Source organism: Ursus americanus, chromosome 30, assembly GCF_024610735.1.
Source record: "Ursus americanus isolate L20-20 chromosome 30, mUrsAme1.1.p, whole genome shotgun sequence".
Taxonomy (NCBI): domain Eukaryota; kingdom Metazoa; phylum Chordata; class Mammalia; order Carnivora; family Ursidae; genus Ursus; species Ursus americanus.
Genome location: NC_142156.1, coordinates 31,700,121 through 31,726,301, shown reverse-complemented (window position 1 = coordinate 31,726,301; position 26,181 = coordinate 31,700,121). Strand labels below are relative to the sequence as shown.

Below are 26,181 nucleotides of genomic sequence, written 5' to 3'. Positions count from 1 at the left end.
CTGCTCCAGCGGGTCCAGGGTGACCACCCAGAGGGGAGGGATTGTCACCACCCTCATCTAGGCCTCATCAGTGAACCTCACAGACAAACACATTTTGTGGCCTCCTCTTCCCCTTACAGTCGATGCCAATCTCTTCTAATTCAGAGTCACTCCATGGCTCCAGTGGGTGACCTAACCATAGCCACCGCCCGCATATGGCATTTATGGAGTCATCCCAAGCTCAGGCCCACATGCTTGCTGGTCTCGCTGTGAGGGTCCCCAGACAATGGTGATCTTTATGGGCCCAAAGCCCCCAAGCAACCCTTCCCCACCCCCTCAGCTCCTGAGCCTCGGGACCCCCTCCCCCAGAGTCCTGAGTTCCTAACTCAGGGTCAAGTCCTGTGCCTCCTGGGCCAGGTGGGTGGGTGAGAAATTATAGCACCTGAGAGGTTGGTCAAGGCTGACGCCAAAATGTGGTAGAGGCGGGGAGGCCTCAGGACACTGAGAATTTCCTAAGCCCTGGTGGAGTATAAAACCTAACGGGCGGACAAGGCTGGATGCCGGACAGACTGGTGCGCACTGCCAGGAGGCGTGTGCTGTGGCTTTTGGCCTCGGTAGTGTGTGACCTCTGCTCTCAAGGTGCTTAGGACTAAAGCCACATGCCTGTCTCAGCTGGACCGTGTGGTCCCTAGAGCTGGCTCATGGCCATCATTCTGTCTGATTCTCCTAACGAGAGCATTCCCGTGTTCAGACAATACCAGCCTTTTGAAAGAGGAAGTGGCTCTTCCAACGTCCCTGTAATGGGTGAATTGTGCTCCCCCTCAAGATATGTCCACCTGCAACCTCGTAATATATTATTTGGTATAAGGGTCATTGCAGATATCATTGAGGTAAGGATCTCAAGATGAGATCCTCGCAGATTAGGGTGTGCCCTAAAACCAATGACAAGTGTCCTTATAAGAGACAGAAGAGAAGACACTGAGACAGGCAGGGGGAACACCATATGAAGATGAAGGCCAAGATTGGCATGATGCATCTGTGAGCTGAGCACTGTTGGCAGCCAGAAGCCAGGAGAGAGGCAGGGACCAGATTCTCCCTCCAAGAATCCGGAAAGAACTGCCCCTGCTAACACCCGGATTTGGGACTTCTCTAGAACTATGAGAGAGCCCATTTTGGTTGTTTTGAGCTCTCCACCCCTCCCCATTAGTGATCTGTTATGGCAGCCTTAGGAAACCAATACAGTCACCCTGCTAGTCAGACCAACACCGTGGCCAGATTCTGGCTTTCCAGCTTCCTCTCCTGTTCTCCCACCTCCCAGTGTGTTCCCGCTCAGGGCAGACATGGACTACCCTCCTGTGTCCTGGGGCCAGAGGCCGAAAGCCTGGGGCGGGGGCCTTGGAGACAGACCCAGGGGTCATCTCCAAACACCATACACAACCCAGCCTGGGGGCTTTGGCTCCTGTCCTCCGGCCCCTCTCCCACCACCAGTCCTGCCCACAAAAGACCCCAAAGAAGTCAAGAGCGCCTTCCGGGCCTGTCCCCTCAGGCAGCTCGACCTGTAGACCCCCTGTGTCCCACCTCTGCAAATGTGCCCCTCCTCAGCCAGAATCCTATAAAGGCTGCTTTTGGGCAACAGGCTTGAGCAATGGGAAACTGAGTACAAGGCAAACAGTCCCACGGTGACCCCCAGGCTAAATACAAACAGGCTCATGGAGCGACCCACCTCAAAAGGGCCACAGACCCCGACGGACCAATGGGCTACTTACAGCCAGGCCCGGGGACCAAAAAAGGGAAAATTCCATTCGTTCCCATGCCTCCTCACTCCACCCTATAACTGCAGCCCCCCCCCCACCTCATAGCACAGTCTCTACTTTGCCATCCTGCCTGCTGCTCCCTTGCAGTGTATTCAATAAACTTCTATCTCTTTTGTTCTGTCTTGGCCGAATTCCTTTACCACCTGTACCACCGGCCTCCACCCCATGGGGACACCCCATAAATCCCAATACCGCTGCCCCGTAAACACACTCAGCTAGCTTCTAGCTCCCAGAAAGTAGGAGAGAAATAAGAAACAGCCCTTTCTCGACCCCTCCGTCCCCCTAGTTACACCCACCCTTTCCTTCTCCTTTATCATCAAGCTCCTGGGAAGGGCCACCCGCCCTTGCAATCTTGCCCCTCAGTGCCCACTTCCTTTGTGTCCAGGTCAGCCTGGCTCTGGCTGGAAGCCAAAGGCTGTTCACTGCCCTGACCACCTCTGACATGGCTACCTGTTCCTCCTGCTGGTCCCTTCCTCCCCTGGCTTCTGTGACAGGTGTGGCCTACTGACCAGTTTGGAAATTAATCCCCCAGGGCCGTTTTTATGCTTTCTCAATGGGCCTGTCTTTCTTTCCTCCAGATCTTCCTAGAACTTCTCTGAATTACCTTCTGGTTTTCCTGCAAAAGCAGTGTGCTTTGAGTTTAAAACAGGACAATAGTGTACTGTTATGTCCTCTTTTTTTTACTTATGGGGCACCTAGGTGGTTCAGTTAGTGAAGTGTCTGCCTTTGGCTCGGGTCATGGTCCTGGGGTCCTAGGATCGAGGCCTGCATTGGGCTCCCTGCTCAGCAGGGAGTCTGCTTCTCCCTCTGCCCCTCCCCTGCTTGTGCACGCGCTCTCGCTCTCAAATAAATAAAGTCTTAAAAAAAAGATTTTTAAAATTTATTTATTTGAGGCAGAGAGAGAAAGAGCACACATGTGCATGCATGAGTGGGGGGGGCAAGAGGGGAAGGAGAGGGAGAGGGTCTCTAGCAGACTCCATGTTGAGCGCAGAGCCCCACTCAGGGCTTGATCCCGTGCCCCTGAAATCATGACCTGACCTGAAACCAAGAGACAACGATTGACTGACCGAGCCACCCAGGCGCCCCTATGCCCCTCTCTTTTTACCCATTTGGTTAAAATTTCCCCACAGTGAAATCTACCCTCAAAGGGAGAATTATTCCAAAAGAGCTACAAGTCCTGAACATGGTTCTCAGAGATGCAGGCATGTTTGCAGTCTTGAGTTGTGCACAGAATTCCCAAGAGGCTCCTTTGCTAGGGGTGTGGTAACACCAGCTGGGGGTGCAAACCCAGGATCTAGAAGCCAAGACTTGTCGTACCTCTTGGACGGCTAATTTCTCTCGCTGAACCTCACTTACCTGGGAAATAAGGGCTGGGTTAGACACTGACACTGGGAAGTGCCAGACACAGGCCAGTGAACATTATTCAAACCTCAGGCACTTCGTGTTGCTGGCTCTCCAGCTTATCCCTGCTGTCCCCATGTCCCCAACAAGATGCGTATTTGTTTTCCAGAGGTCTCTAGTGCTGGGTGGGGTTGAATCAGGAAGCCGGACAGGGTTATTGCTTTCTGTGGATGGGGACTTGGACACTGAGAGATGATAAGAGGAACCATGTCCCGAGCCCTTACCATATGCCAGGCCCTGCCCTTGGGATGTTTACAGCCTCCATGGGCAGACACTAAGTGCATCATTACTGCTTATTAGCCATGTGGTTTCTGTGTACCAAAGACTTTGAAGAGAAGTGTGGTGTATGGGGAGCACAGAATAGGGTTGAACCCTGTTACTTAGTCCCCCAGCACCCCAAATGGTATGGGAGTATTGCCCTTGTTCACAGACGAGCTGGAGGCACAGAGAGGTTGGGGAATAGGCTTGAGGTCACATAGCTAGTGGCTGTCTGAGCCAGGGTTTGAGCTCAAGTCTGGGGACCCACAGAGCTGCTGACACATGAGAAGCAGCAGCTCCGTTCCCTTCTCACTGGCCTCAGTTTCCCTGACCATGTCGGAAGAGGGTCTGGTTACATCTGATCGCTGTAGGCCATAAGGGAGGTGGATGCCTTGTCCAGAGTAGGTTCCCTTCCTGTATCTCTTCTGGGTCGCCTGTAGGCCAGCTGGGCATCCCAAGGAGCTTCTGCGGTTTCAGGCCGCGCTTGCTGGCACATGGGTCCCTCCTGGAGCGAGCAGCATGGCCATGGAAGGCCAACAGCCCATCTCTGCTTGCAGACACATCATTGCTCAGCTGACAGCTGTGTATTTCCTGGGACCCAGAGCTTCCCTGGCTCCGAGGGAGGCATGTCAAGAATCCTAAGCTCTACATCCTGGCACTTGAAGCTGATGGTTTGCTAACTGTTGCTAACTGTTGGAACTGTCCGATCAAAACTTGGCCTACGGCCCCTGACATTTGACTCCTCCAGCTGTGGTGCTGATGAAGCAGCTGGGCTTGAGTGGGGCAGTCAGTGATTGGGGTAGGCATCGGGGTGAGCTGAGCGGGTTAGCGGGAAACCAGCAACACTGAGCTCAAAGGGGTTCCAGGCTGTGCAGCTCAGCCCATCTTCATGGTGATGAGATGCTAGCATGGCAGGGTCAGCAGGGCCTGACCAGAGGGGCACCCTCAGCCCACGAGTCGATCATCACAGTGTCCCAAACCCTGCCACTTGGTGGCCATGGCCAGCTAGAGGTTGGGCCCTGGCAAGAGCTCACACACGGATAGATGACCTCCTGCATAGGCAGTCAGCCACTTGCTTCCCCAGGTCCTCTCTTGATTCAGGCCAGCAGCTGCTCCAAGTGCCTACTCTTTCTGGCCCTCTGGTTCTGGGGAGCCAAGGAGGATGAGCAAGGACAAAGAATGGAGTATATGGATGAGGCTGATGGGACCACCCAGATGCCAGCACTGAGGCCCAGCCAAAGACCAGCATGAAGTCCAGATGGTTCTGTGTGCCCCACCCTCAGATCTGTCTCCTCCCCTCTGACCCTGTCACTAGCTCAGACCTCCCACACTCCCTAACCCCCAGAACCACGAACAGGTCCCCTGACTGTGAGGGTCACCCTCCCTATCCTGTGCATGACACGAGGCCAGCCCTCCAAAGGCAATCTTGCAGCATGTCACTTCCCGGTCCCGAAGGTGCAGTGACTAGTCCCTGTCTGTACTACCAAACCCAAGTTCCAAGGCCTGGTGGGGAAGACTCTCCCTGCTCTGCCCCCACCCCCACCCCCACCCCCACCCCTGTAGGTACAGCCATGCTCCCTGCTGCCCTGCTCCTTCAGTCTTTGCTCTAGAGGATGCCCTGTTTGCCTTAGGTTCCTTGCTCTTTTTCCTGCCGTCCACTGTCCCGGATGTGCCCTCTCTTCATGGAAACGCTGCTGAAATACCACGTCCTCTAACAAGGCTGCTGATTCCTCCAGGACACCTTAGCAACAGCTCACCTGCTTTAGCCAGTTCACACTGCTGCCTCTGCTAGAGAGGGCTCTTAGAGGCTAGGGACCTGGTCAAAGCCATCTCTGCCCCAGCCCCTGCGCCAGGCACAGGGTCTAGTTCCACAGGCCTGGGGGCTGCTCAGGAAATGTCAGCAGCCTCTTGCTTGGTCAAAAATGGCTCTTTTGCTTTGCAATTTCAATGTGAGAACATTTAGGTCAGTAGTTTTGGCTCATTAAAAGTGCTTTGCTGTGTGCAGGAATGTTTATAGGAACTTTGTTTCTAGTGTTTGAGGATAAGATTTTTAAAAAGTAAAATTGGGGCACCTGGGTGGTTCATTCGGTTAAGCATCTGCCTTCGGCTCAGGTCACGATCCCAGGGTCCTGGGATCCAGCCCCACTTCGGGCTCCCTGCTCAGCAGGGAGTCTGCTTCTTCCTCTCCCTCTGTGCCTGCCTGAGCGCTCTCTCTCTCTCATTCTCTCTCTCCCGCTCTCAAGTAAATAAATCTTTAAAAAAAAGTAAAATCATGACCCTTATGCAAATACAAAATAAACCTGTAGCAAAGAGTTTACTTAACTCGTTAATTAAACGAGGGAACCAGTAAGATGTTACTATCAGTTCAAAGGAGAATCCAAAGGTCAGACACATTTATAGAGCAGAAATATTGAAATAAATTTGCAAATGGAGGCAAAACTGACTTTTCCACTGTGGGGGAGGGCTGTCCTTAGATAAGAACCATTTGCACTGCTATCAGTTTTCCACAATTTACAGAGTTGTAAAAGAGCTCAAAGACAATAAAATGCTCAGGGCCCCACAAAATCAGAACCAGATAACCTAGAAGGGCATGTTCCAAGTACGCATAGCTTTCCATTGGAGAATCTAGGAATCTTTTTTGCATCATGCAATTTTCCTTCCACTAACAGCTCACAACTGGAGACAACTCAAAGGCCCATCAGTAGGAAAATGGGTAAAGTATGGTATGGTAAATTCATACAACAGGACATTGTACCGTAACCAAAATATTATTAATTTTGTATGCCACAGATGGATGCAACAAGACAGATGAATCCCATTGACCTAACGTTGAAAGAAGGCAGAAAGAATATGGGTTTCCCCTGCGATCTAAAAGTAGAATGTTACTATGAAATCTTTCATACACTGAAATGGCACAAAGCAAAGACGCGAATACCATTTATTTATATGGAAAACATTTCTGCGTGCTCCCAGGCCCCAAGAATAACCTCTGAGGCTTTTCTTATACCTTAGGACACGTCTTGCTAACAGATGTACAAAATAAACGGAGATAAAGCAGAAATGCTCACACAGTTCAAGCCTATGGCAGCTTGATGCTGGGATGCTGAGAGTACTTCCCGTGGTGGGAGTCTGGCGGTGCCACTCTTGCTGCTCAGAGTGTCCACCTCCTCTGCAAAACACACAACACTATTGTTGCTTTTCACCTTTTTTCATAAAAGCGAAAATCCTCTTTGCATTTCTTTAGGTTAGCAAAAGCAGGTAACAATGTATGTCTTTCGTAAATGTGAAGTGGCGTAACACAAACTTTCAAAAAGCAGGGGATAACCCAGCGCCTGGGTGGCTCAGTCGGTTAAGCGTTTGCCTTCAGCTCCCCCTGGCTTGTGCTCTCTCGCTCTGTCAAATAAATAAACAAAATCTTAAAAAAAAAAAAAAAAAAAAAAAGAAGCAAAAGAACGGATCTGTTTATTTTGCATATTTGTTTATATTCATAACGTGTCTCTAGAAGGATATCAAGAAACTGAATACAGTTAGTTGCATTTGGGAAGAGGACTATAGGAATGGATGCCTTCTGAAATAAAACAAAAAATTATAAGGGAATATGAACAACTTCATACCAACAATTTTGAAAACATCAATATACAGCCACTTTCCTGCAAAAATATTGTTTAGCAAAGATGATACAGGGAGAAGTAGAAATTCTGTCTCAGGGTATCTGGCTGGCTCAGCCGGTAGAGCATGCGACTCCCAATCTCAGGGTAATGAGTTCAAGCCCCACAGTGGGCATAGAGCCTACTCAAAAAAACCACAAAACACAAAAAACAAAAAACAAAACTGTCTAAATCTAGAACCATTCAAGAAATGGAAATGGAATGCTTAGTTTAAAATCTGCATCCCTGGGGCGCCTGGGTGGCACAGTGGTTAAGCGTCTGCCTTCGGCTCAGGGCGTGAATCCCCGCGTTATGGGATCGAGCCCCACATCAGGCTCCTCCGCTATGAGCCTGCTTCTTCCTCTCCCACTCCCCTGCTTGTGTTCCCTTTCTCACTGGCTGTCTCTATCTCTGTTGAATAAATAAATAAAATCTTTGAAAAAAAAATCTGCATCCTATCCCCTCAAAAGTCTCAAAATACACAAAATCAAAGAAAAAAACCAGGCCTGGATAATTTTATAGGCAACTTCAGCAAACATTGAAAAGAAAAATCCTCTTATATGTAATTTTCCAAATAAACAAGAAAACAGAAGTCTCAACTCATTGTGACTTGATTATAAATTTAATACCAAACCAGACATCGACAGTACAAGAAAGTAAAAGGAAAGGCCAAAATCACTTACGGACATATATGTAAAAATGCTAAATAAAGTATTAGCGAATAGTCCAACAATATTAAAATTTTATCAAGTCCGATTTTTTCTTTTATTCTGGGAAATTAAAATGTAATAAAAAATTATTAATGCAGTTCGAACTATATAAGGAAAAAAACCTGTATGACAACCGTGACCTACCAGAACTTCCTTTACTTGATAAAGGATATTTAGCCTCATGTTTTTGGTGGCTCACTCGTTTAGCGTCTGTGTTCCCAGCCGCACGGGGAGCGCCAGGAGGGCAGGGCTTGTGTGTTTTTATCACCACTGTCTAGTTCGTCGCCTAGCACCGTCCTTGGCACACTGTAAATCCGTGCCGCACGAAAGGTGGGACCTTTGGCTGAGGTAAGGTTTTGGGACGAGGGAGCTTTACACGCATCACCCCGCCCCGTCGTACACAGCATTCAGGAGCATCCGCCATCAGCTGCTCCAGCGCAAACACCGACGCGTCGGTACACGCTGCTGGAGCCGTTTTTTGTGGCGGGCCGGGTGACAGGGCGCCTGCGCTAGCCAGAGACGGGAGGGACGCGAGCGGAGTGGGCGGGGCCGTAGGCGCCTGCGCGGCGGCAGGATGTAGGCGGGGCCTTGCGGCGCCTGCGCCATCGGTGGCGGCTCTGTGGGGCGGGACAGGGGCGGGACAGGGGCGGGCCGAGGGCGGGGGCCGCGAAGGAGGCAGGGCGGGCCGGGCGAACGGCGCTGCGGGTTGGCTGCTGCCCTGAGGCCGGACTCAACGGATTCGGGCCGCGCCACCGGGCGAGCTCGCCGCCCGGCCCCAACCCGGAGCCAGCGAGCGAGCGAGGCGGCGCCGCGCGGTAAGAGCCAGGACCGGGTCCCCTCAGTGTGCGCTGGCGGGCCTGTCCATCTCCTCAGCGCCGCCCGCGCGGCCAGGCCCAGGCGGCCCCGCAGACCCCAGCGGGCCCGCGCCTGCGCCGTCCCCCGCCGGGGCCCCCGGCCCGTCCCGCGCCTGCGCCGTCCCCCTCCCGGCCTCCCGGGCCGACCCCCGCGTCCGCCGGCTGCTCCTGGCCGGTGTTGCGGCCCAGGTGGTTTTGCGCCCCCCGCCCCCCCCGTCTGCTGGTCCCTCTGAGCCAAGGGGCTGAGCGAGACCCTCGCGCTTTGCTCTCCCCGCGCCCCAGAAGAGGCTGGGGCCGGCGCCCCATAGCCCTGATCCCTTGGTTCCCTTCTCCAGGCGGAGACACCGCTGTCCGGGGCCCCGAGGACGCGGCTGGGGTAGCAGGGCCGCGGGCGGCGGACCCCGGGTCTCCTGCGGGCTCTGCTTCCGCCGGGGCACGCGCCCCCACCCTCGCCCAGCGCAGAAGGGAGGTCATCCTTAAGCGAGTGGAATGTCGTTTTGTTCCTGAGACCTGGTTAATTGCATCGGGTTGGATATGGATAATCTGGTGTTTTGTTGAGGGAATTTTGCATTTCCCTCAATCTGGTAATTGTGTGGCTTAAGTGGTTATATATAAGACATCACAGTTCATTGTTTGGCACCTCTCCTGGAGATGGCTAGAAAATAAATCAGTTCCACGCAGTTTCAGCCTATTTACAAGACCAAGTAGGAATTCCTGTGATCATTCAAATATAGAGAGCTTTGATTTGTTGATGCCCTTGGTAATTTGCCGGCAAGTACGGGAGGGTCCAGGAAAAATTCCCGTAAATTCGCTGCCCTATATTGATTACAGGGAAAAATGTGTTGTAAAAAGAGCATCTCAAGCCATTGATAATGTTTTCTAAGTTTACAACAGATTCAGGAAACTAAAAAATGTTGCAGAGCCCAACAGCGTTTGCTGTCAGCCAGGAGGATGTATCTTGAGATGAAATCAGAGCTTTGTAGACATCAGCAGACATCAGCATAACACATGTAGGTTATGAAATAGTCAAACCAATACTGACAGGTATATCTGTAAGGAGAAGTCGAGTATTGATTTGGGGAAAATCTTTTTTGGTAAAGAAATAGCTAACTGATCCAGTAATTTTTTCCTCTTTAAAAATGTCTCCTTTCCCCCTTTGATTTTTTCTACACCAAGGAGAGTCTTTAAAGACTCAGCAACTTTAGGTAGCTGGAAAATGTTTCTTAATAGCCTGTGTATACTCTAGGTATGTAGGGTTTTCTTGACATTCATTTTCATTAAGAGAGTGAATATTGTGGCATAGAAATGCTTTAAACTTGAATTTTTAGGGTGTGTATCTACATTGTGTTGTCTCGAGATGGGATTTCTGTGAAGCACAGGTTCTCTTTATAACCAGTTTGACACAGTACATCCTTAATTTCACATGACTCAGCTGATAGTATTGCTTCGGTTCAAAATTACTACCAGGGTTGGGTTTTCATAATACATAAGACTTGCCATATAACCATATACATATTTATTTTTTTCATTTTTATTTTTTAAAGATTTATTTATTTATTTATTTTTAAAGATTTTATTTATTTATTCGAGAGAGAGAGACAGCCAGCGAGAGAGTGAACACAAGCAGGGGGAGTGGGAGAGGAAGAAGCAGGCTCCCAGCGGAGGAGCCTGATGTGGGGCTCGATCGCAGGACTCTGGGATTATGCCCTGAGCCAAAGGCAGACGCTTAACGACTGAGCCACCCAGACGCCCCTAAAGATTTATTTTTTTGAAAGAGCGTGCATGGCTGTGTGTGCGCGCCCACGAGTCGGGGGAGGGGCAGAGGGAGAAGATGTCAAGCCGACTCTGCGCTGAGCATGGAGTTGGGCCTCCATCCCAGGACCCTGAGATCACGACCCCAGCAGAAATCAAGAGTGGGATGCCCAACTGGCTGAGCCACCCAGGTGCCCCATACCATATACATATTTAAATGACATGGCTAACTTGTACTTAGTATTATGCAAACTGTCCAGTTCAGTAGAGGACTGGTGCCAGGGTATCAGCAGGCTAGAGATACTCTCTTGGTTTTATGGCTTTGGGCAAATTGGTTTTCCTTTCTGGACCTTCCTTTCCCTATCTGTAAAGTGTGGGGGGTGGGGGAGGAGGAAAGAGATGGAAACGAGCTCCACTTGCCACTTTTAACACTTAATGGACCCTTGTCTACTGAGTCCTCTTCCACTCTTAGTAGAACTGGGTCTTCTCATCAGTTCCATGGCATTGTTTGTGGTCCCTCCCCAAAGACAGCGAGTGAGGCCATCATAAAACTGGTGAAAACAAATTTTGGAGACTCTTGATGAGACCTCTGAAAGGGAGTGTTGAATGGGCCTTAGAGTATAGAGAAAAACAAGGACAATGTGAGGGAGTTTTTTATTAAACAAAATTTATTCAATGAAAGGACTGCCCTTTCTAAAATATGTGTGTGTGTATATATACATATATATGTGTCATTTTCTTGGTGTTGAAATTAAGCATCTTTTATGAAATGATGATGGTAAATGGTGGTATATGGTGATTGTAAATGGCAAATACAAGGTTGGTTATCTTATCACAATAAAATATTTTTAGAAATAAAGATAGCCTAAAATCTTTTGTTTTGCTATTGTTGTTAGGGAGTTTAGGAAAAAGTTCGCTGGGCTTTTGGTGCTAAGAAGATTAAAATACAGATTATTTTTTACAGTAAATATGAGTTTACTTTTGGCCATCTGTCCAAATCCACAGGCAACTGGGAAAATTGGTTAAATTTGCTTGGTATTAAAGATGTTACTATTCTGATTATTTTTTCCTTCTGGATATAAAATGTCAGGATATTTTTTCGTGTGTGCTTGTGCCAACAAAATAAGCCTAGGCAGGGAAATTCCTCCTGGTGGTTGGAATTGTTAGTGGTGAATAGACTAGCTGCTGAGGTAAGGAACCCCCATGGGGTTTCTCTCTCAGCTCAAAAATCTTTTAGTATTGTGGCCTCAGTCTTTTGCTGTGAAACAACATGACCATTGAGAAATTAGGCTTACAGACTGTATTTCAGATGTGTTGAGGGGAAGAAGTGTCAATGGTTTGTTCCAAAGTGAATGTAGCAGATGATCTTTGTGTCTGTGAAGTCTTTAAAATTCATTCTGGTCTGCTGTTAATAACAGATAAGATTTAAAGTTATCGTAACTCTTTTTTGGTACTCATGAAACTGTAGGATATCTAAATGTATCAAACACATTTTAAAAGTGTCTTGAGTTAAAATGAATAATGCAGTCTAATTCTTTGTAATACTAATTTCTGTACTTAGAGGACTGACTGCTCTCAGCCACCTCTAAGTTCTCTATTTTCAGAAAACAATTGGGTAACTCCAAAAAGAAAATTTGTCCACTAGAAAAGAGTGCAGATCTGTTAACAGTGTTTTTCCCACATTGTCATTGTAGTTCTTTTCTGGTTAAATCCAGAGGTTTGCTCCTGCCTCCGTCTTTCTAAAATACATCTGTTCATAGTCACCCCACATCCCCACCACCAATTTTAAGTCCGTCAACGGCTCCCACTATTTTCATAATCAGATTTACTAATCCTTATCTTGGTATCCAGGATGCTTCATCACTGGACTCTGGCCTCCATTCTCATCCTCCCACGCACCCTTTTTGGTGCTTCACTGAGTTTTGCTGAACCACTCTTGGTCCCTTAACTCTCTCCAGTCTCCATGTCTCCCTCTGCTGGAATGTTCTTCTCTCACTTCATCCCGTTATCACCTTCATACTCAGCTTAGATATTACCTTGCCTTGAAGGCATCCCTTGACCTATCTCCTGCATACTTGTCCAGCTCCCTGTCTGGTAAGGATTTGGTGCCCTGTGTTTTGTCTGTTCCCTCCACTAGCCAGTGACGTCACACTGCATAGCAGAGTGTGTGGCTTGACCAGAGGTGGTTGTATCTGCTGGGTGCGTTCGTTATGTGCTAGGCATGTCAGCACTACCAAGGAAGTAGAGATCACCTAAGTCCTTGCCCTTAGGAGTTTCACTCCAGGTGCGCTTGACCTCTCCAGCTGTGAGACATCTCCCAGTTGTACACACCAATTTGCAAAGTCTGTTTAGTTGTATCTTAGTGTCTAACTCAAATCATTTCTTGAAGGAGGGGACTCTCATGTGTTTGATAACCCAGAAACCAGGTGGGCATTATCTTTATTCGTAGCTCTAGAAGGAATATGCATTTGCTCTATATTGCTTCCCCCATTCTCCTTGGATACCTTCCACCTTGGGTTTTTCGTTTTTGCTTTGATTTGATGTGTTTGGACAGTAAAGGTTTAAGAAATAAAAATATTAAATTGTGAGTTTGTCTGTTGTGCATATAGCCTAGGGAAAACAGAAGGGATAAAGTGAGGGGCACCTGGCTGGCTCAGTGGGGAGAGCGTTTGACTCTTGATCTCGGGGTTGTGAGTTTGAGCCCCATGTTAGGTGTAGAGATTATTTAAAAATAAAATCTTTTTTTTTAAGACTTCTTTTCTTTTTTTTTTTTTAAAGATTTTATTTATTTATTTGACAGAGAGAGACAGCCAGCGGGAGAGGGAACACAAGCAGGGGGAGTGGGAGAGGAAGAAGCAGGCTCCCAGCGGAGGAGCCTGATGCAGGGCTCGATCCCAGAACACCGGGATCACGCCCTGAGCCAAAGGCAGACGCTTAACGACTGCGCCACCCAGGCGCCCCTAAAGACTTATTTTCAAGAGTGAGCTCTTGTGTGCACGTGTATGCATGTGAGCGGGAGGAGGGGCAGAGGGAGAGAATGCTCAAGCAGACTACCCACTGAACGTGTATTCTCCAGTCGGGGCTTGATCCCACGACCTGTGACGTCATGACCTGAGCAAAACCAAGAGTTGGATGCTTAACCCACTCAGTCACCCAGGTGCCCCAAAAATAAAATGTTAAGAAAAAATGATAACGGGGAAAGATACCTTGTCTCTTACAAGAAGGCCCCATATTATACTTCTTTTCAAAAGAACTGAGGTTTTACAAAGAAAAATAAAAAGACCCTGGTTAAGGGCACCTGGGCGACTCAAGTTGGTTAAGCGTCTGTGTTGGGCTTAGGTCATGATCCCAGGGTCTTTGGAACAAGTATTGAGTCCCACCCTCTGCTCGGCGCGGAGCCCGCTTCTCCCTGTGCTTCTCCCACTCCCCCTGCTTGTGCTCTTGCGCGCTCTCTCTCTCTTTCTCAAATAAATAAATAAAATCTTAAAAAAAAAAAAAAGACCCTGGTTAAGCTTAAGAAAGAGGCATTCAGAAAACCTGGCAGTTTTTAAATTAAAACTGTTAAATAAAAAAGGTTAAAAAAGTCCGTTTCTTCCTCTCCCTTCTCATATTCTTGGGAAAAAGCCCAAGTCAGCCATTTTCCAGTCGCACCTCTTCTACTGAGAATTCCCGAGGCAGTCCGTTGGAGCTGCTTTTTTTTTTTCCCCAGGAACAGTCACAGTTGGACACTTTCTCCCAAGAGATGCCCCTTTTTCCTACGTAGGAGACAGCCAGTGTCCTGAGTCCCACTCCCTCTTTCCTTGGAAGCTTCTCCTTGTAGTTTGGTTTTATCTTACCAGGCTCAACGATTCTTGAGCAGAACCTATTGGATTTTCTTCTTGCACACTTTTCTTTTTTAAGCTTTAGTGGGTTTGAGCCAGCCTTAAATGTTCTCTCCCATGTTCTTTCTTGTCCTCCCTCTCTGGCAGTCCGAGTTTTCTGCAGACTCCATTGAATCCTTACAGGTATCCAGGTCTCCTCTGTCTCCCCTGTTACCATTTACCTGCCCTAGCTCCCTCCTTTTTATTCTCCATGCTCACCTCATTGCTGGCTTATTCAGCCTTGCCCAGTCCCCCCATGCAGGGCCTCCAGCCTTGCATTTTTTTTAGTCTTTGTTTTTTTATCTCCTCCTTGCCTTAAGCCTTGGCCCCCTCCTCCCTCCCATACTCTTCTTCATCATTCTTTATTATTCATGTATTCATTTGCAAACATGTATGTTTTTAAAAAATAATAGGATTATTGAGATATAATTCATATCCCATAAAGTTCATCCTTTTTGAAGTGTATACTTCAGTGGTTTTAAGTATATCCATAGAGTTGTGCGTTGATCACCACTGTCTAATTCCAGAGCATTTTCATCACCTCAGAAAGAAGCCTTGTTCTGATTAATAGTCACTCCCAATTCTCCACTCCCTCCAGCCCCTGGAATCCCCAATCTACTTTCTATCTCTCTAGATTTGCCTGTTCTGGGTATTTCGTAGAAATGGAGTCATAGAATTTGTGCACATTTGTCTGCCTTCTTTCGTTTAGCGTGATTTTTTTAAGTATTGTCCATGTTGTAGCATTTATTAGTACTTCATTCCTTTTATGGCCACATAATAGTTTATACTTTGTTGATGGACATTTGGTTTTCCACTTTTGGTGATTACGAACAATGCTACTGTGAACATTCATGTACGGGTTTCTTTGTGGATGAATATTTTCAGTTCTCTTGGGCGTGTACCTCAGAGTGGAATCACCGGGTCATATGGTAGCTGTGCTAAACTCTGAGGAACCACCAAGCTGTTTTCCAAAGCTGCATCATTTTACCTTCCCGCTAGCAGTGTATGAGGGTTTCAGATTCCCCACCTCCTCGTCGATGTAAGGTTTCCAGAGTATTCTTTTAAAAAATGGGATTTTTTTTTTTTTTGACACTTCTTGTTTTCTTCACTTAGTACTTCTGGAAATTCCATTAAATCAGCTGGCATTACTCTGACTCATTGTGATTAATGGCTTCATAGTAGTATTTCGTAGTAAAAATACACCATTTACTCATTCAATTCAGCAGATATTTATTTATTTAGTTTTATTTATTTATTTATTTGTTTAAAGATTTTATTTATTTATTTGACAGAGATAGAGACAGCCAGTGAGAGAGGGAACACAAGCAGGGGGAGTGGGAGAGGAAGAAGCAGGCTCTCAGGGGAGATTCCAGAACACAGGAATCACGCCGTGAGCAGATGCCCTGAGCCGAAGGCAGACACACAGTGACTGAGCCACCCAGGCGCCCCTTTATTTAGTTTTCTTAAGTAAACTCTGTGTCCAATGTGAGGCTCAAACTCACAACCCCAAGATCAAGAATCACAAGCTCTGGGGCGCCTGGGTGGCTCAGTTGGTTAAGTGGCTGCCTTCAGCTCAGGTCCTGATCCCAGGGTCCTGGGATCTAGCCAGCTCCCTGCTCAATGGGAAGCCTGCTTCTTCCTCTCCCACTCCTCCTGCTTGTGTTCCCTCTCTCGCTGTCTCTCTCTCTGTCAAATAAATAAATAAAATCTTAAAACAAACAAAAGAATCATAAGCTCTACTGAATTGTAATGAATAAAATGTTTTGCAAGAAAGCTTTTTGGCATTTCAGTTACTAACGTTCCTTGTTTTTAAATTAAAAAAAAAAAAGCGACCTGGACATTTATGTTAAAGTTGTATTTCTGAAGGGCTAGTGTAGAGTATAAATGTCAGACAGGATGCTGTCTAGCTGCACTGGGATTCTTTTTTTTTTTTTTTTAAGATTTTATTTATTTATTTGACAGAGACAGCCAGCGAGAGAGGGAACACAAGCAGGGGGAGTGGGAGAGGAAGAGGCAGGCTCCCAGCGGAGGAGCCTGATGTGGGGCTCGATCCCAGAACTCTGGGATCACGCCCTGAGCCAAAGGCAGACGCTTAACGACTGAGCCACCCAGGCGCCCCTGCACTGGAATTTTTAATCACTTCCTTTCCTGACTTTTGCTCCGACTCCCTCTGCCATCACACATGTGCTTAGTTGGGTTGGGTTTCAAAATTTTATTTCTTTTTTTTTTTTTTTTTAAAGATTTTATTTATTTATTCGACAGAAATAGAGACAGCCAGCGAGAGAGGGAACACAAGCAGGGGGAGTGGGAGAGGAAGAAGCAGGCTCATAGCGGAGGAGCCTGACGTGGGGCTCGATCCCAGAATGCCGGGATCACGCCCTGAGCCGAAGGCAGATGCTTAACCGCTGTGCCACCCAGGCGCCCCCAAAATTTTATTTCTAAAGCGAATATATAAGTTCTGTGAAGTCTGTGTTAATAGTGCTGTGGAATCTAATGAGCATCTATAGCAGCAGAGCTGGGAAAGTGTATATTTCATGTGTACCTTTCATTAAATACGGTCCTTTCACAACACATCTTGAGATAGTTAGCACAACTATTATTTTCCTTAATTTTATAAATGAGGAAATGAGGTTAAGAATTCAGAGTTAACCAGTGGCCAAGCTTGGATTTGAGCCATGGTTTCTGACTAAAAGTCTTATGTTCTTTTCACTATAATATGCTGCCTTTCAACTAGAATGCATTTGTCATAAGGCTGAAGGAACTACAGTGCTGTTTAGCCTGGAGAATGGAAGACTTCGGTGGGCATTGCTTCTCTTGTAATTGAAATAGTTGAAGGAATTTATTTTGTGTTGCTTTGGCAGGTGTTCTGGTAAATGGCAGATCCAATTGCACTGACATTTGGCTGCATAAACTGCCCAAGAATCGAAGGAGCTGCCCCTTTCAGGTTACTACCTAGTAACAAAGGCTGTGGGGTGTAAAGGGATGATGGGTAAGGGGATTAAACTTGATGCTTGACCTGTTTTACCAAAGTCCTCTCTCCTTTTGCTCCCCTTCTTTGCATCCTCTTTCTACATCCTTTATTGCCTGAGCTCTTAGCTGGGCCTCCTCTCTTCTCTTTCTTGCCTCTTTTTCCTTAAGCCACTCGGAGGCAAGTTTTAAATGTGAGATGGTCTCTTGATAAAATTTAATGATAATTCTGTTTGGCTCATTTTTCTCACATTTGGAATATATCCTTATTACCTCTGTATTATTTTATTTTACTTTATTTTATTTGTTTTAAAAGATTTTATTTTGGGGGTGCCTGGGTGACTCAGATGGTTAAGCGTCCCACTCGTGATTTGGGCTCAGGTCATGATCTCAGGGCTGTGAAATCAGGTTCTCCATCAGGCTCCTTGCTCAGCTTCTTTCCCTCTCCATCTCCCCAAACTTGCGTGTGTACACGTGCTCTCTTTCAAATAAAAAAAAATTTAAATCTTAAAAAAAAAGATTCTATTTTTAAATAATCTCTGCACCCAACATGGGGCTTCAATCCACAACCCCAAGATCAAGAGTCACATGTTCCACTGACTAAGCCAGCCAGGCACCCCTCCTTCTCTTTTATTTTAAAGATTTTATTTATTTATTTGAGAGAGAGAGTGAGCGAGCGAGAGAGAGAGCACAAGCCAGGGGGAGAGGCAGAGGAAGAAGTAGACTCCCCACTGAGCAGGGACCCAACACGGGGCTCGATCCCAGGACCCTGGTAGATGCTTAACGGGCTGAGCCACTCTGGCGCCACCCCCCCCCCCCCGTATTATTTTAAATAAAGTGACAGTAAAGTATGAATTTGGAATTTATAATTTTTTCTAATACTATTCCTAGAGGGATTTTTTTTTTTTTTTTTTTTTTTTTAGCTGGAAATGAATATTGAAGACTGTATACTGGGGTGATAGGCTAAGGAGAGGTTTATTATGTAAGTATGAGATTCTCTGATGAAAGCCTAATTCAGTATTTACTTTCTCACCCAAGGTTTATATCCTTGGAGATAAGCACCCAAGGTTCTCACCCTATTTTGTTCACAGTTGCATGTGATTGTGCAAAATTTTGTACAGAAAAAGCTATATAGATGCTGCGTTTGCCTGGCCAAAGGAGTTGTACACTACAAACGGGCCGAGAGGGTGTAAGAGTGGCAGGTTCTGTGTTGACGTGAGTGACTTCTGCGAAAGGATCGTTAGAATTCTCAGTCACCGCACATCTTTAAAAGTGGTTTCAGAGATTAGTGAAGTCAAGAAGGAAAAGACCTGTTACCTCTCAGACAGCTGATGAATTTTTGCATAGCAGTTACCGGTTTGTCTTCTGTTTACAAAATTAAAAAAAAAATTTTGTCAGAAGTCCAGACTTTAGGGGCACCTGGGTGGCACAGCGGTTAAGCGTCTGCCTTCGGCTCAGGGCGTGATCCCGGCGTTATGGGATCGAGCCCCACATCAGGCTCCTCCGCTATGAGCCTGCTTCTTCCTCTCCCACTCCCCCTGCTTGTGTTCCCTCTCTCGCTTGCTGTCTCTCTCTGTCAAATAAATAAATAAAATCTTAAAAAAAAAAAAAAAAGAAGTCCAGACTTTAGGTATTTGTTCAGGGACTAAGTCTCTGTGCCATGCTGTGTCAGAAGCTTGGCAGCTTTCAGATGGTGAGGGTAGCTGAACTGAAAAAGGTTGCTTCAGGAGACAAGCAAATGAGAAAGTCAGGAGAATTCTTCCTGAAGTACCATACAATGCTTTTTAAAATAACTGAAGTTATCCCACTGGTGTCTGGACCCTTTAGAGATGAACCATTGTGAATATCTGATATCTAGCTAACCGATGTTAGTGTAGGAACTTCCCATTTCCGCTGATGTCTCATGATAAATCAGCCCTCCCAGCCCCCACTGCAGGGCTTTTTAAGAGCAGGAAGGAGGACCCAACTACTTTTAAGGCTGTTCATTTGGTGTGGGGGCATCTCTGGTTATTAGCTGTCCCAGAATCTGCCTCTTGATAACGTTTACTCACTAGTCCTATTCCTGCTTTCTGTATCTTTTCAAATTTGAAAACAGCCATATTTTTTAAACAATCTACTGAGTTGAAAGTCCCTCTTCTTTGACTTGTTTCCAGAGCCCTATGTTAGAATTTGAAGACTCCCATTTTCTAAGTTGGGGGTAAGAATGCTGTGATGTTTGTATGGGGATCTATTATTCTTAATATCTGCTACTAGTGACCTTTTACTGAAATTCAGAGTTTGCTCACATCATGTAGTAGTGTTGCAAAATTTTACTTTGTAAAGAATTGGAATGAAACAGAGACATATTTTATATGTTCTCTTTTCCTTTTTAAGATTTGAGAGAGAGAGAGCACACACGAGATGGGGGGGCAAAGAGGGAGGGGGAGAAGCAGATTCCCTGCTGAGCAGGGAGCCCAACACGGGGCTTGATCCCAGGACCCTGGGATCATGACTTGAGCCAAAGGCAGATGCTTAACTGACTGAGCCACCCAGGCGCCCCTCTGTTTTCTTAATATTTAATTGGTTATGTTATATTGAAATTCTGACATGTGACTGAGCTTTATTGCTTGAACTTGCAATACATTATTCATGCAGTGAAGGGAAATAATATGATCCTAAATTGGCAACAACCAAATCAGTGTAATTGAGGTATATGGTGTATCTCAGCGTTTGAACAAGGAAGTGTGGACCGTGACATTGTGAACTCAGAAGGAAGTGCTTTCCTGCTGTTTTTCTCTTTTTCCCTCTTATATCCTTATCCTACCAGTAATCGGTGAGCAGAAGTTCTACACTGTTACAGGATGTCTTATAACAGCAGTGAACTGTGTAATAGGTGGTTAACTGGCCTGTCTAGAAAGAGTTTACTAAGATTTTCTTATGACACACATGTCATTTTCAGCAGTGATTCAGGCTGTTGACCTCATAGCTTTGATTTTTGTCTGTTTATCGGGTGTTTGGTTCCATCCTCTGTACAGTTATTAAATGATATCTTTAAGGTACTTACCCTGCCTTGCCTCAGAAATGGGCATTTGCATCCTCAGTGGGGCCTTGGGGAGCAGTCTGTATACAACTGCCAGCTGAGGTTGTGTTGATAAGTGCTGGGGGGGGGGTGCTCACGAAGAGAGGGAGACCATGTGTGAGTGTTGGTATTGGTGCCTTAAGTTCTCTGAGCTAGACCTCGAGGGGACTTGAGCTGTGCTTGGCCTTTGAGATTGGCTTTGAAGGAGGAGGCGTTTTCAGTGAATGGACATTGGAACTGGGGAAAGAACACACCAGTTGGTGGGAGCTGCGTGAGTAAGGCAGAGGTGACCAGTGTGGTTTCGTGAAAGAGAAACAGACCTGCTGCTCTAAACTTAGGCTGTTTGGAGAAGAGTCCCAGAGAGTGGTTTTGGAATTGTCGGCCAGGCTGTTTTGTGGAGAACTGGTGTTAAACAAGGGGATTTGGACTTTTAATATTCATGTTGAGTATAACATAAGCCTTCTAACTGTCTTTCTTGTCATGGTTCACTTTGTATATTATTTCTTGTGTTCTTTTGCTCCCTTGCCTATTGCTGCCTTTCCTTTTCTCTCTATTTGGAGGGACTCTGTGCCAGGCCTGAGGTTGCCAGAGAAAATACAGATGCTCGACTACATTTGAATTTGAGATAAACAGCAGTTTTTTTTTAATAGTCTAATTGTGTACCAGATGTTGCCTAGATAAAACAGTGTGAGGTGAGTGCTGTGGTGGAGGTACCACCACAGCAGGAAGTCAAATGACAACAGATGTCATTTGAGCTGAATCTTGACATGACATGTGAGCTGTTATTTCTCGGGCAAGAAGATGGTAAGGGGCTTTTAGGAATAGCGAGTGGTGGGAGTAGAAGTGTGGGTATTTGAAAGAGTGTTGCTACATTTGTGTGTAAAATGGGGAACCAGGTGGGGAAGGTGGGTGGGAGCTGGGGTCTGGAGGGATGTGTATTGGTCACTGGGGTGTTTGGTCTAAGACAGGCAGTGGGGCATTACCTAGTGGGGGAGTGGCAGGGTGGGTTTTGTGCTTCAGTGTAGAGAAACAGTTGTGGTACAGGAGCATTGCAGGCAGGGAGAACGGCAGGAGGCTGTGGTAGTTGTCAGGCTGTATGTTTTCCCTGACACAGGAAGAGGCTGTAATAGGGCTGGCAGGGCTGGAGAGGAGGGAATGCTATAAGCCATACCTACTGTTGGTTGCCAAGACATGTCCCACCATAGTTAAATGTCTCTGAACATAGAGCACACCAGAGGCCCTCTAGTCTCACTCTACAGACCACCCCTTGAGATAAAGAAAGACAGCCCAGGGAGTTACCCAGGTGTGGTGGAGTGGGGTGGGCTTTGGAGTGAGACCTACTCAGATCCCTGCTGTCATATTTGCCAGCTTTGAAGGCTCGGGTTACCCTTTTTACGGTGGACTTGATAATCGTACCCATCTCCTTAGATGAAGGAGGATTGAATGAAACGATGTGTGTGAAATTTCCAGCATAGCGCTTGGCATATAGTTTCCCTTCTTTCCTTTTTGCCAGCGAGGTTTCAGAGGGATGGGAGAATGGTGGAGGTTGGCCATCATGTTGTCAGTTTCTGCCAGGCAGCAAGGGGATTGCAGAAGAAGGTACAGGTAAGCAGTGAGGCCCTGTGGCTCCTTCTCACATTTCATTCAGGGAGATCAGAGAGAGCCCTTCTTTGAGCTGTCTGTCCTTTCCCAGGAAATGTGGACGGAAACCCAGGGGAGTAATAGGCCTGTGGCAGAGACATTACCTGCCTGTCAGCCAATTCTGTTGAGTTGGGTTTTTCAGCTCAACAGAATGTCTGTGCAGATATGGCCCTGTGTACGGTAAGGTACAGAAAGATGGAGCTCTTCCCTTCTTCCCAGGCTTAAAACCAATCCCTGTACACCAAAGTTTCTAAGTCTTGGCACTATTGATATTTTGGGTCATATAGTTCTTGGTTCAAAGGGGCTGTTACGTGCATTGTAGGATATTTAGACCATCCCTGACCTGTACACAGTCGATGTCAGTAGCGCCTCTACCCCCATCATGATAACCAGAAATGTCTACAATCAGTGCCAATGTCCCCAAGGGGGCAAAATTTCACTGTTGAGACTACAACCTTTTACTCAGTAGACAAAAGGAAAAAGGACTCTTCAGTATTTTTTATTAATTTTCATTTTTCCTAACCAGTGAAATGCTTATTGAAAAAGATTTCGTTATTATTAAACCAAATTCAAATTCGAATCTTTTTTTTTAAGAAGAGGGTGTGGGGAAGGGGCAGAGGGATAGAGAGAGAATCTTAAGTAGTCTCCATACCCAGCATAGAGCAGCATGGAGCTGCATGCAGGGCTCAGTCTCACAACCCTGAGATGATGACCTGAGCTGAAATCAAGAGTTGACTGCTTAACCAACTGAGCCACCCAGGCACCCAGTCTAATCTATTTTAACTTGTTTAGTTTAGAAAGACTTCCTTTATGCTATTGACAAAACAATTCTCTAATCTAAATTTTTGGTTTTTTTAGTTGAACATTTAGGAACCTTTTTACTGCTTTTTTTAAAATGAGTTTTTCAGTATAATTTATATACAACAAAATGGTTCCTTTTAATTGTACAGTGTGATGGGGTTTGAAAATGTATATGGCCATATAAACAGCACCTCAGTCCAGATACAGAGTCCAGATTCCATAACCCCCAAAAGTTCCCTTATATGTTGTTCAATTAATTTCCCTTCTTCCACCCCCAGGCAACCACCGATCCGCTGTCTCGGCCACTGTAGAAAAGTTTGCATTTTGTAGAACATGTAAATGGAATGTATCAGGCTTCTTTCTTTTTTCTTTTTTAAGATTTATTTATTACTTGAAAGAAAGCAAGGGAGAGGAAGAGACAGAATCTCTCGCAGACTCCCTGCTGAGCAGGGAGCCCAGCTCGGGTCTTGATCTCATGATCCTAAGATCTCAACTTGAGCTGAAGTCAAGAGTCAAATGCTTAACAGACTGAGCCACCCAGGCACCCCTCAGGCTTCTTTCATTTATCATATTGCTTTTGAGATTCATCCATGCTGTTCGATGTTATCAGTGGATGCTTCCTTTTTCTTGCTGGATTTTATTTCATTATATAGCTGTACTACAGTTTGTTTATCCATTCCCTTGTTGATGGGAATTTGGGTTGTTTCTGGTTTGGGGGTATTGTATATATTTTTAAAAAGCTGCTATGAACATTTGTGTATGTCTTTGTGTGCATATATGTTTTAATTTCTTTTGGATAAATACCTGGGGCTGAATTACTGGGTAATATGGTATGTGTTTAAATTTATGAGAAACTGCCAAAATGTTTTCCAAAACAACAGTACTGTTTTATACTTCTAGCAGCAGTGTGTGAGAGTTCCAGGTGTTCATGTCCTCACTGACACTTTGTCTCTTTCCTTTTGGCTTTTCTAGTGAAGTGGTTCAAATCTAAAATTTTAAGCTTCTTATTTTTTATTTATTTAAATCAAAAATTTATTTACTTATTTATTTTTAAGTAAGCTCTATACCCAAAGTGAGGCTTGAACTCACAACTCTGAGATAAAGAGTTGCATGTTCCGACTGAGCCAGCCAGGTGGACCTTTGAGCTTTTTCTTTTTCTTTTTCTTTTTTTTTTTTTAAAGATTTTATTTATTTATTTGAGAATTAGAACACGAGTGGGGGGGGGGTGCAGAGGGAGAGGGACAAGCTGACTCCACACTGAGCAGGGAGGCCAACACAGGGGCTCAATTCCAGGACCCTGGCATCAGGGTCCTCAGCCGGAGGCAGATGCTTAACTGACTGAGCCTCTCAGGCGGGGCCCCCCCTTAAGCTTATTTTTAAAGGATTTTTTACACTGTTACATTTGAACGATTAATGAAATGCAAAGAAAATATTTCATTTTGTATTTTGGATCAGAGTTCGTTATAAATATAAAAATATATCAAATTGGTGTTTTTAATTAAAAATATGGCCGACGGTTTATTTTATGAATATAGCATTGTGCAGTTATGTAACTGCCTGCCAAAACTCCGAGCATAAAGCTGTGGTTTGAAGGGGTCCTGAATAAACGTTTTCTTTTTTGTAAATATTCACAAAACTTGGCTGAGGAGGGAATGGCCAGAAAAGACTCAAAATTTCTTGCATTCTGGGAGTTTGAACTTTGGGAACCAATTTGTTTTGGACTAAATCTGGAAAAATCATTTGTGTACTGTGGCCAGAAATTCTTTTAGGCTGTCCTTTTCCAGCCTTGTCACTTGTCTGGAATGTTAAGTATTGTCAGTTTAACGGCCTTTCAGCAGCTTATGTTAAAAAGAGAGATCTCCAGAAATGGATCTGAAGAGGTCTTGGTATAAGATTAGGTTTTTTTTGAAAAGAGAGAGAAAGGCAAACTAAGAACAGAGGCTTAACTATAGAGAACAAACTGATGGTTACCAGAAGGGAGGTGGGGAGGGTGGGTTCAATAGGTGATGGGGATTAAGGAGTGCGCTTATGATGAGCATTGGGTCATGTATGGAAGTGTTGAATCACTATATTGTACACCTGAAGCCAATATTACACTGTATGTTAACTAACTGGAATTTAAATAAAACTTAAAAAAACCTAAAAAATACTTTGTTATTATTTGGAAAGTAGTAAGAAGACGACTTATGGTTCTAAGTTTGAAAAATCCAGGGAGCCTCTAGTTTCTAAAGATTTCCTTGGGTTAAATCTTGTAGAGTAATAGAAATCATAAATTAATACTGGTGGGCTTCTCTCTGGCCAAAACCAAATGGGCATAGAGTTGTGCTTTTGAATTTTTGTTGCTGATAATTAACTCCTTTTCTTAGCATCCTGTCAGTCAGTAGCTGTGATTTAGTGGAAAGAGCGCAGACTCTGGGCAAGCTGTTTACATCACTAAACCCCAATTTCTTCCTCCTTTCCAGCCACATAGGGTGATGATGAGAATCAGGTGTGCTGGTGCAGCACTGGCCTTTCTCCCTGGCAGGCCGATGGTCTCCAGGCAGCTTGCTCATAATTTAAACACCACCACAAGTGTCTCTACCTCCTCATGACTGTCTCCCCTTAACAAAGCCAAAGTTTTGAAAAGGTCTTTATCCTTCATCTCCTGCTCAGTTTTTTTTAATCGCATTCTATTGCAGTCTTACTTGGCCCCTGACCTTCCTTTTGGGGCTGTTAGCCCTGCTCACCTTCAGCTCCTTATTGCTAACTTCAGTATCCACTTGGGCATGGCTGGTCAGTGTGGCCTTTCTCCTGTTGATACTCCCTTCACAGAGCGTGGCCAGATGGAAAGGAAAAAGCTGGGAGGGAAAGTGGGGAGAAATCAGAGAGGTAGCTGTTTTTTCCTTCTTCTGCGACCGTGGGGGTGTTTAAGAGTGGTACACCCCTAGGGTAGGGAGAAGACCCTGGGGCGAAGTTCCTTCCTTCTCACGGCTGGAGGTGGAAGTGGAGAAGAGGTGGCTGAATGCCACTTTCCCCCCTCAATAAGTCATAATGTGGATCATTGATTTCTGGAAACAATACCGTAACAAGACAAACTACCATATTAAATGTGCACGTTAGCTGATAATCACACCCTGATTTTAGGCATGAAATAAAACCAGTGTCAGGGCACCTGGATGTCTCAGTCAGAAGACCATGTGACTCTTGATCTCGAGGTTGTGAGTTCAAGCCCCACGTTGGATATAGAGATTACTTAAATAAATAAATAAACTTTAAAAAATCAGTGTTAAAAATGAGAAAGTATTGTATTACAATAAAAATAAGCATTTGAAAATTGTCAGTAAGCATTATAATTGTTAGCTGCTTAGTAATCATTGAAGTATTTTGGGCAGTAATGGACTTTTGTATGTGGATCCAGACTAGGCAGAGCATTGTATGTCAAAAGGCATTTCACCTCGGC

General features: G+C 45.7%; 1 protein-coding gene across 2 annotated transcripts in view; it reads left to right on the top strand.

The window, feature by feature from the left end:
- The first annotated feature begins 8,493 nt into the window (after positions 1-8,493).
- Positions 8,494-26,181, top strand: part of SPECC1L (sperm antigen with calponin homology and coiled-coil domains 1 like) — a 121,538-nt gene continuing 103,850 nt past the window's right edge. Inside the window, exon 1 of one of the 2 annotated variants that reach the window (XM_045802473.2) lies at positions 8,494-8,624. The gene's annotated coding sequence lies outside the window, so the exon portion shown is untranslated. Of the gene's footprint in view, positions 8,625-8,833; positions 8,853-26,181 lie in introns of those variants that run through there. The other variant, XM_087857555.1, reaches the window with a different exon arrangement.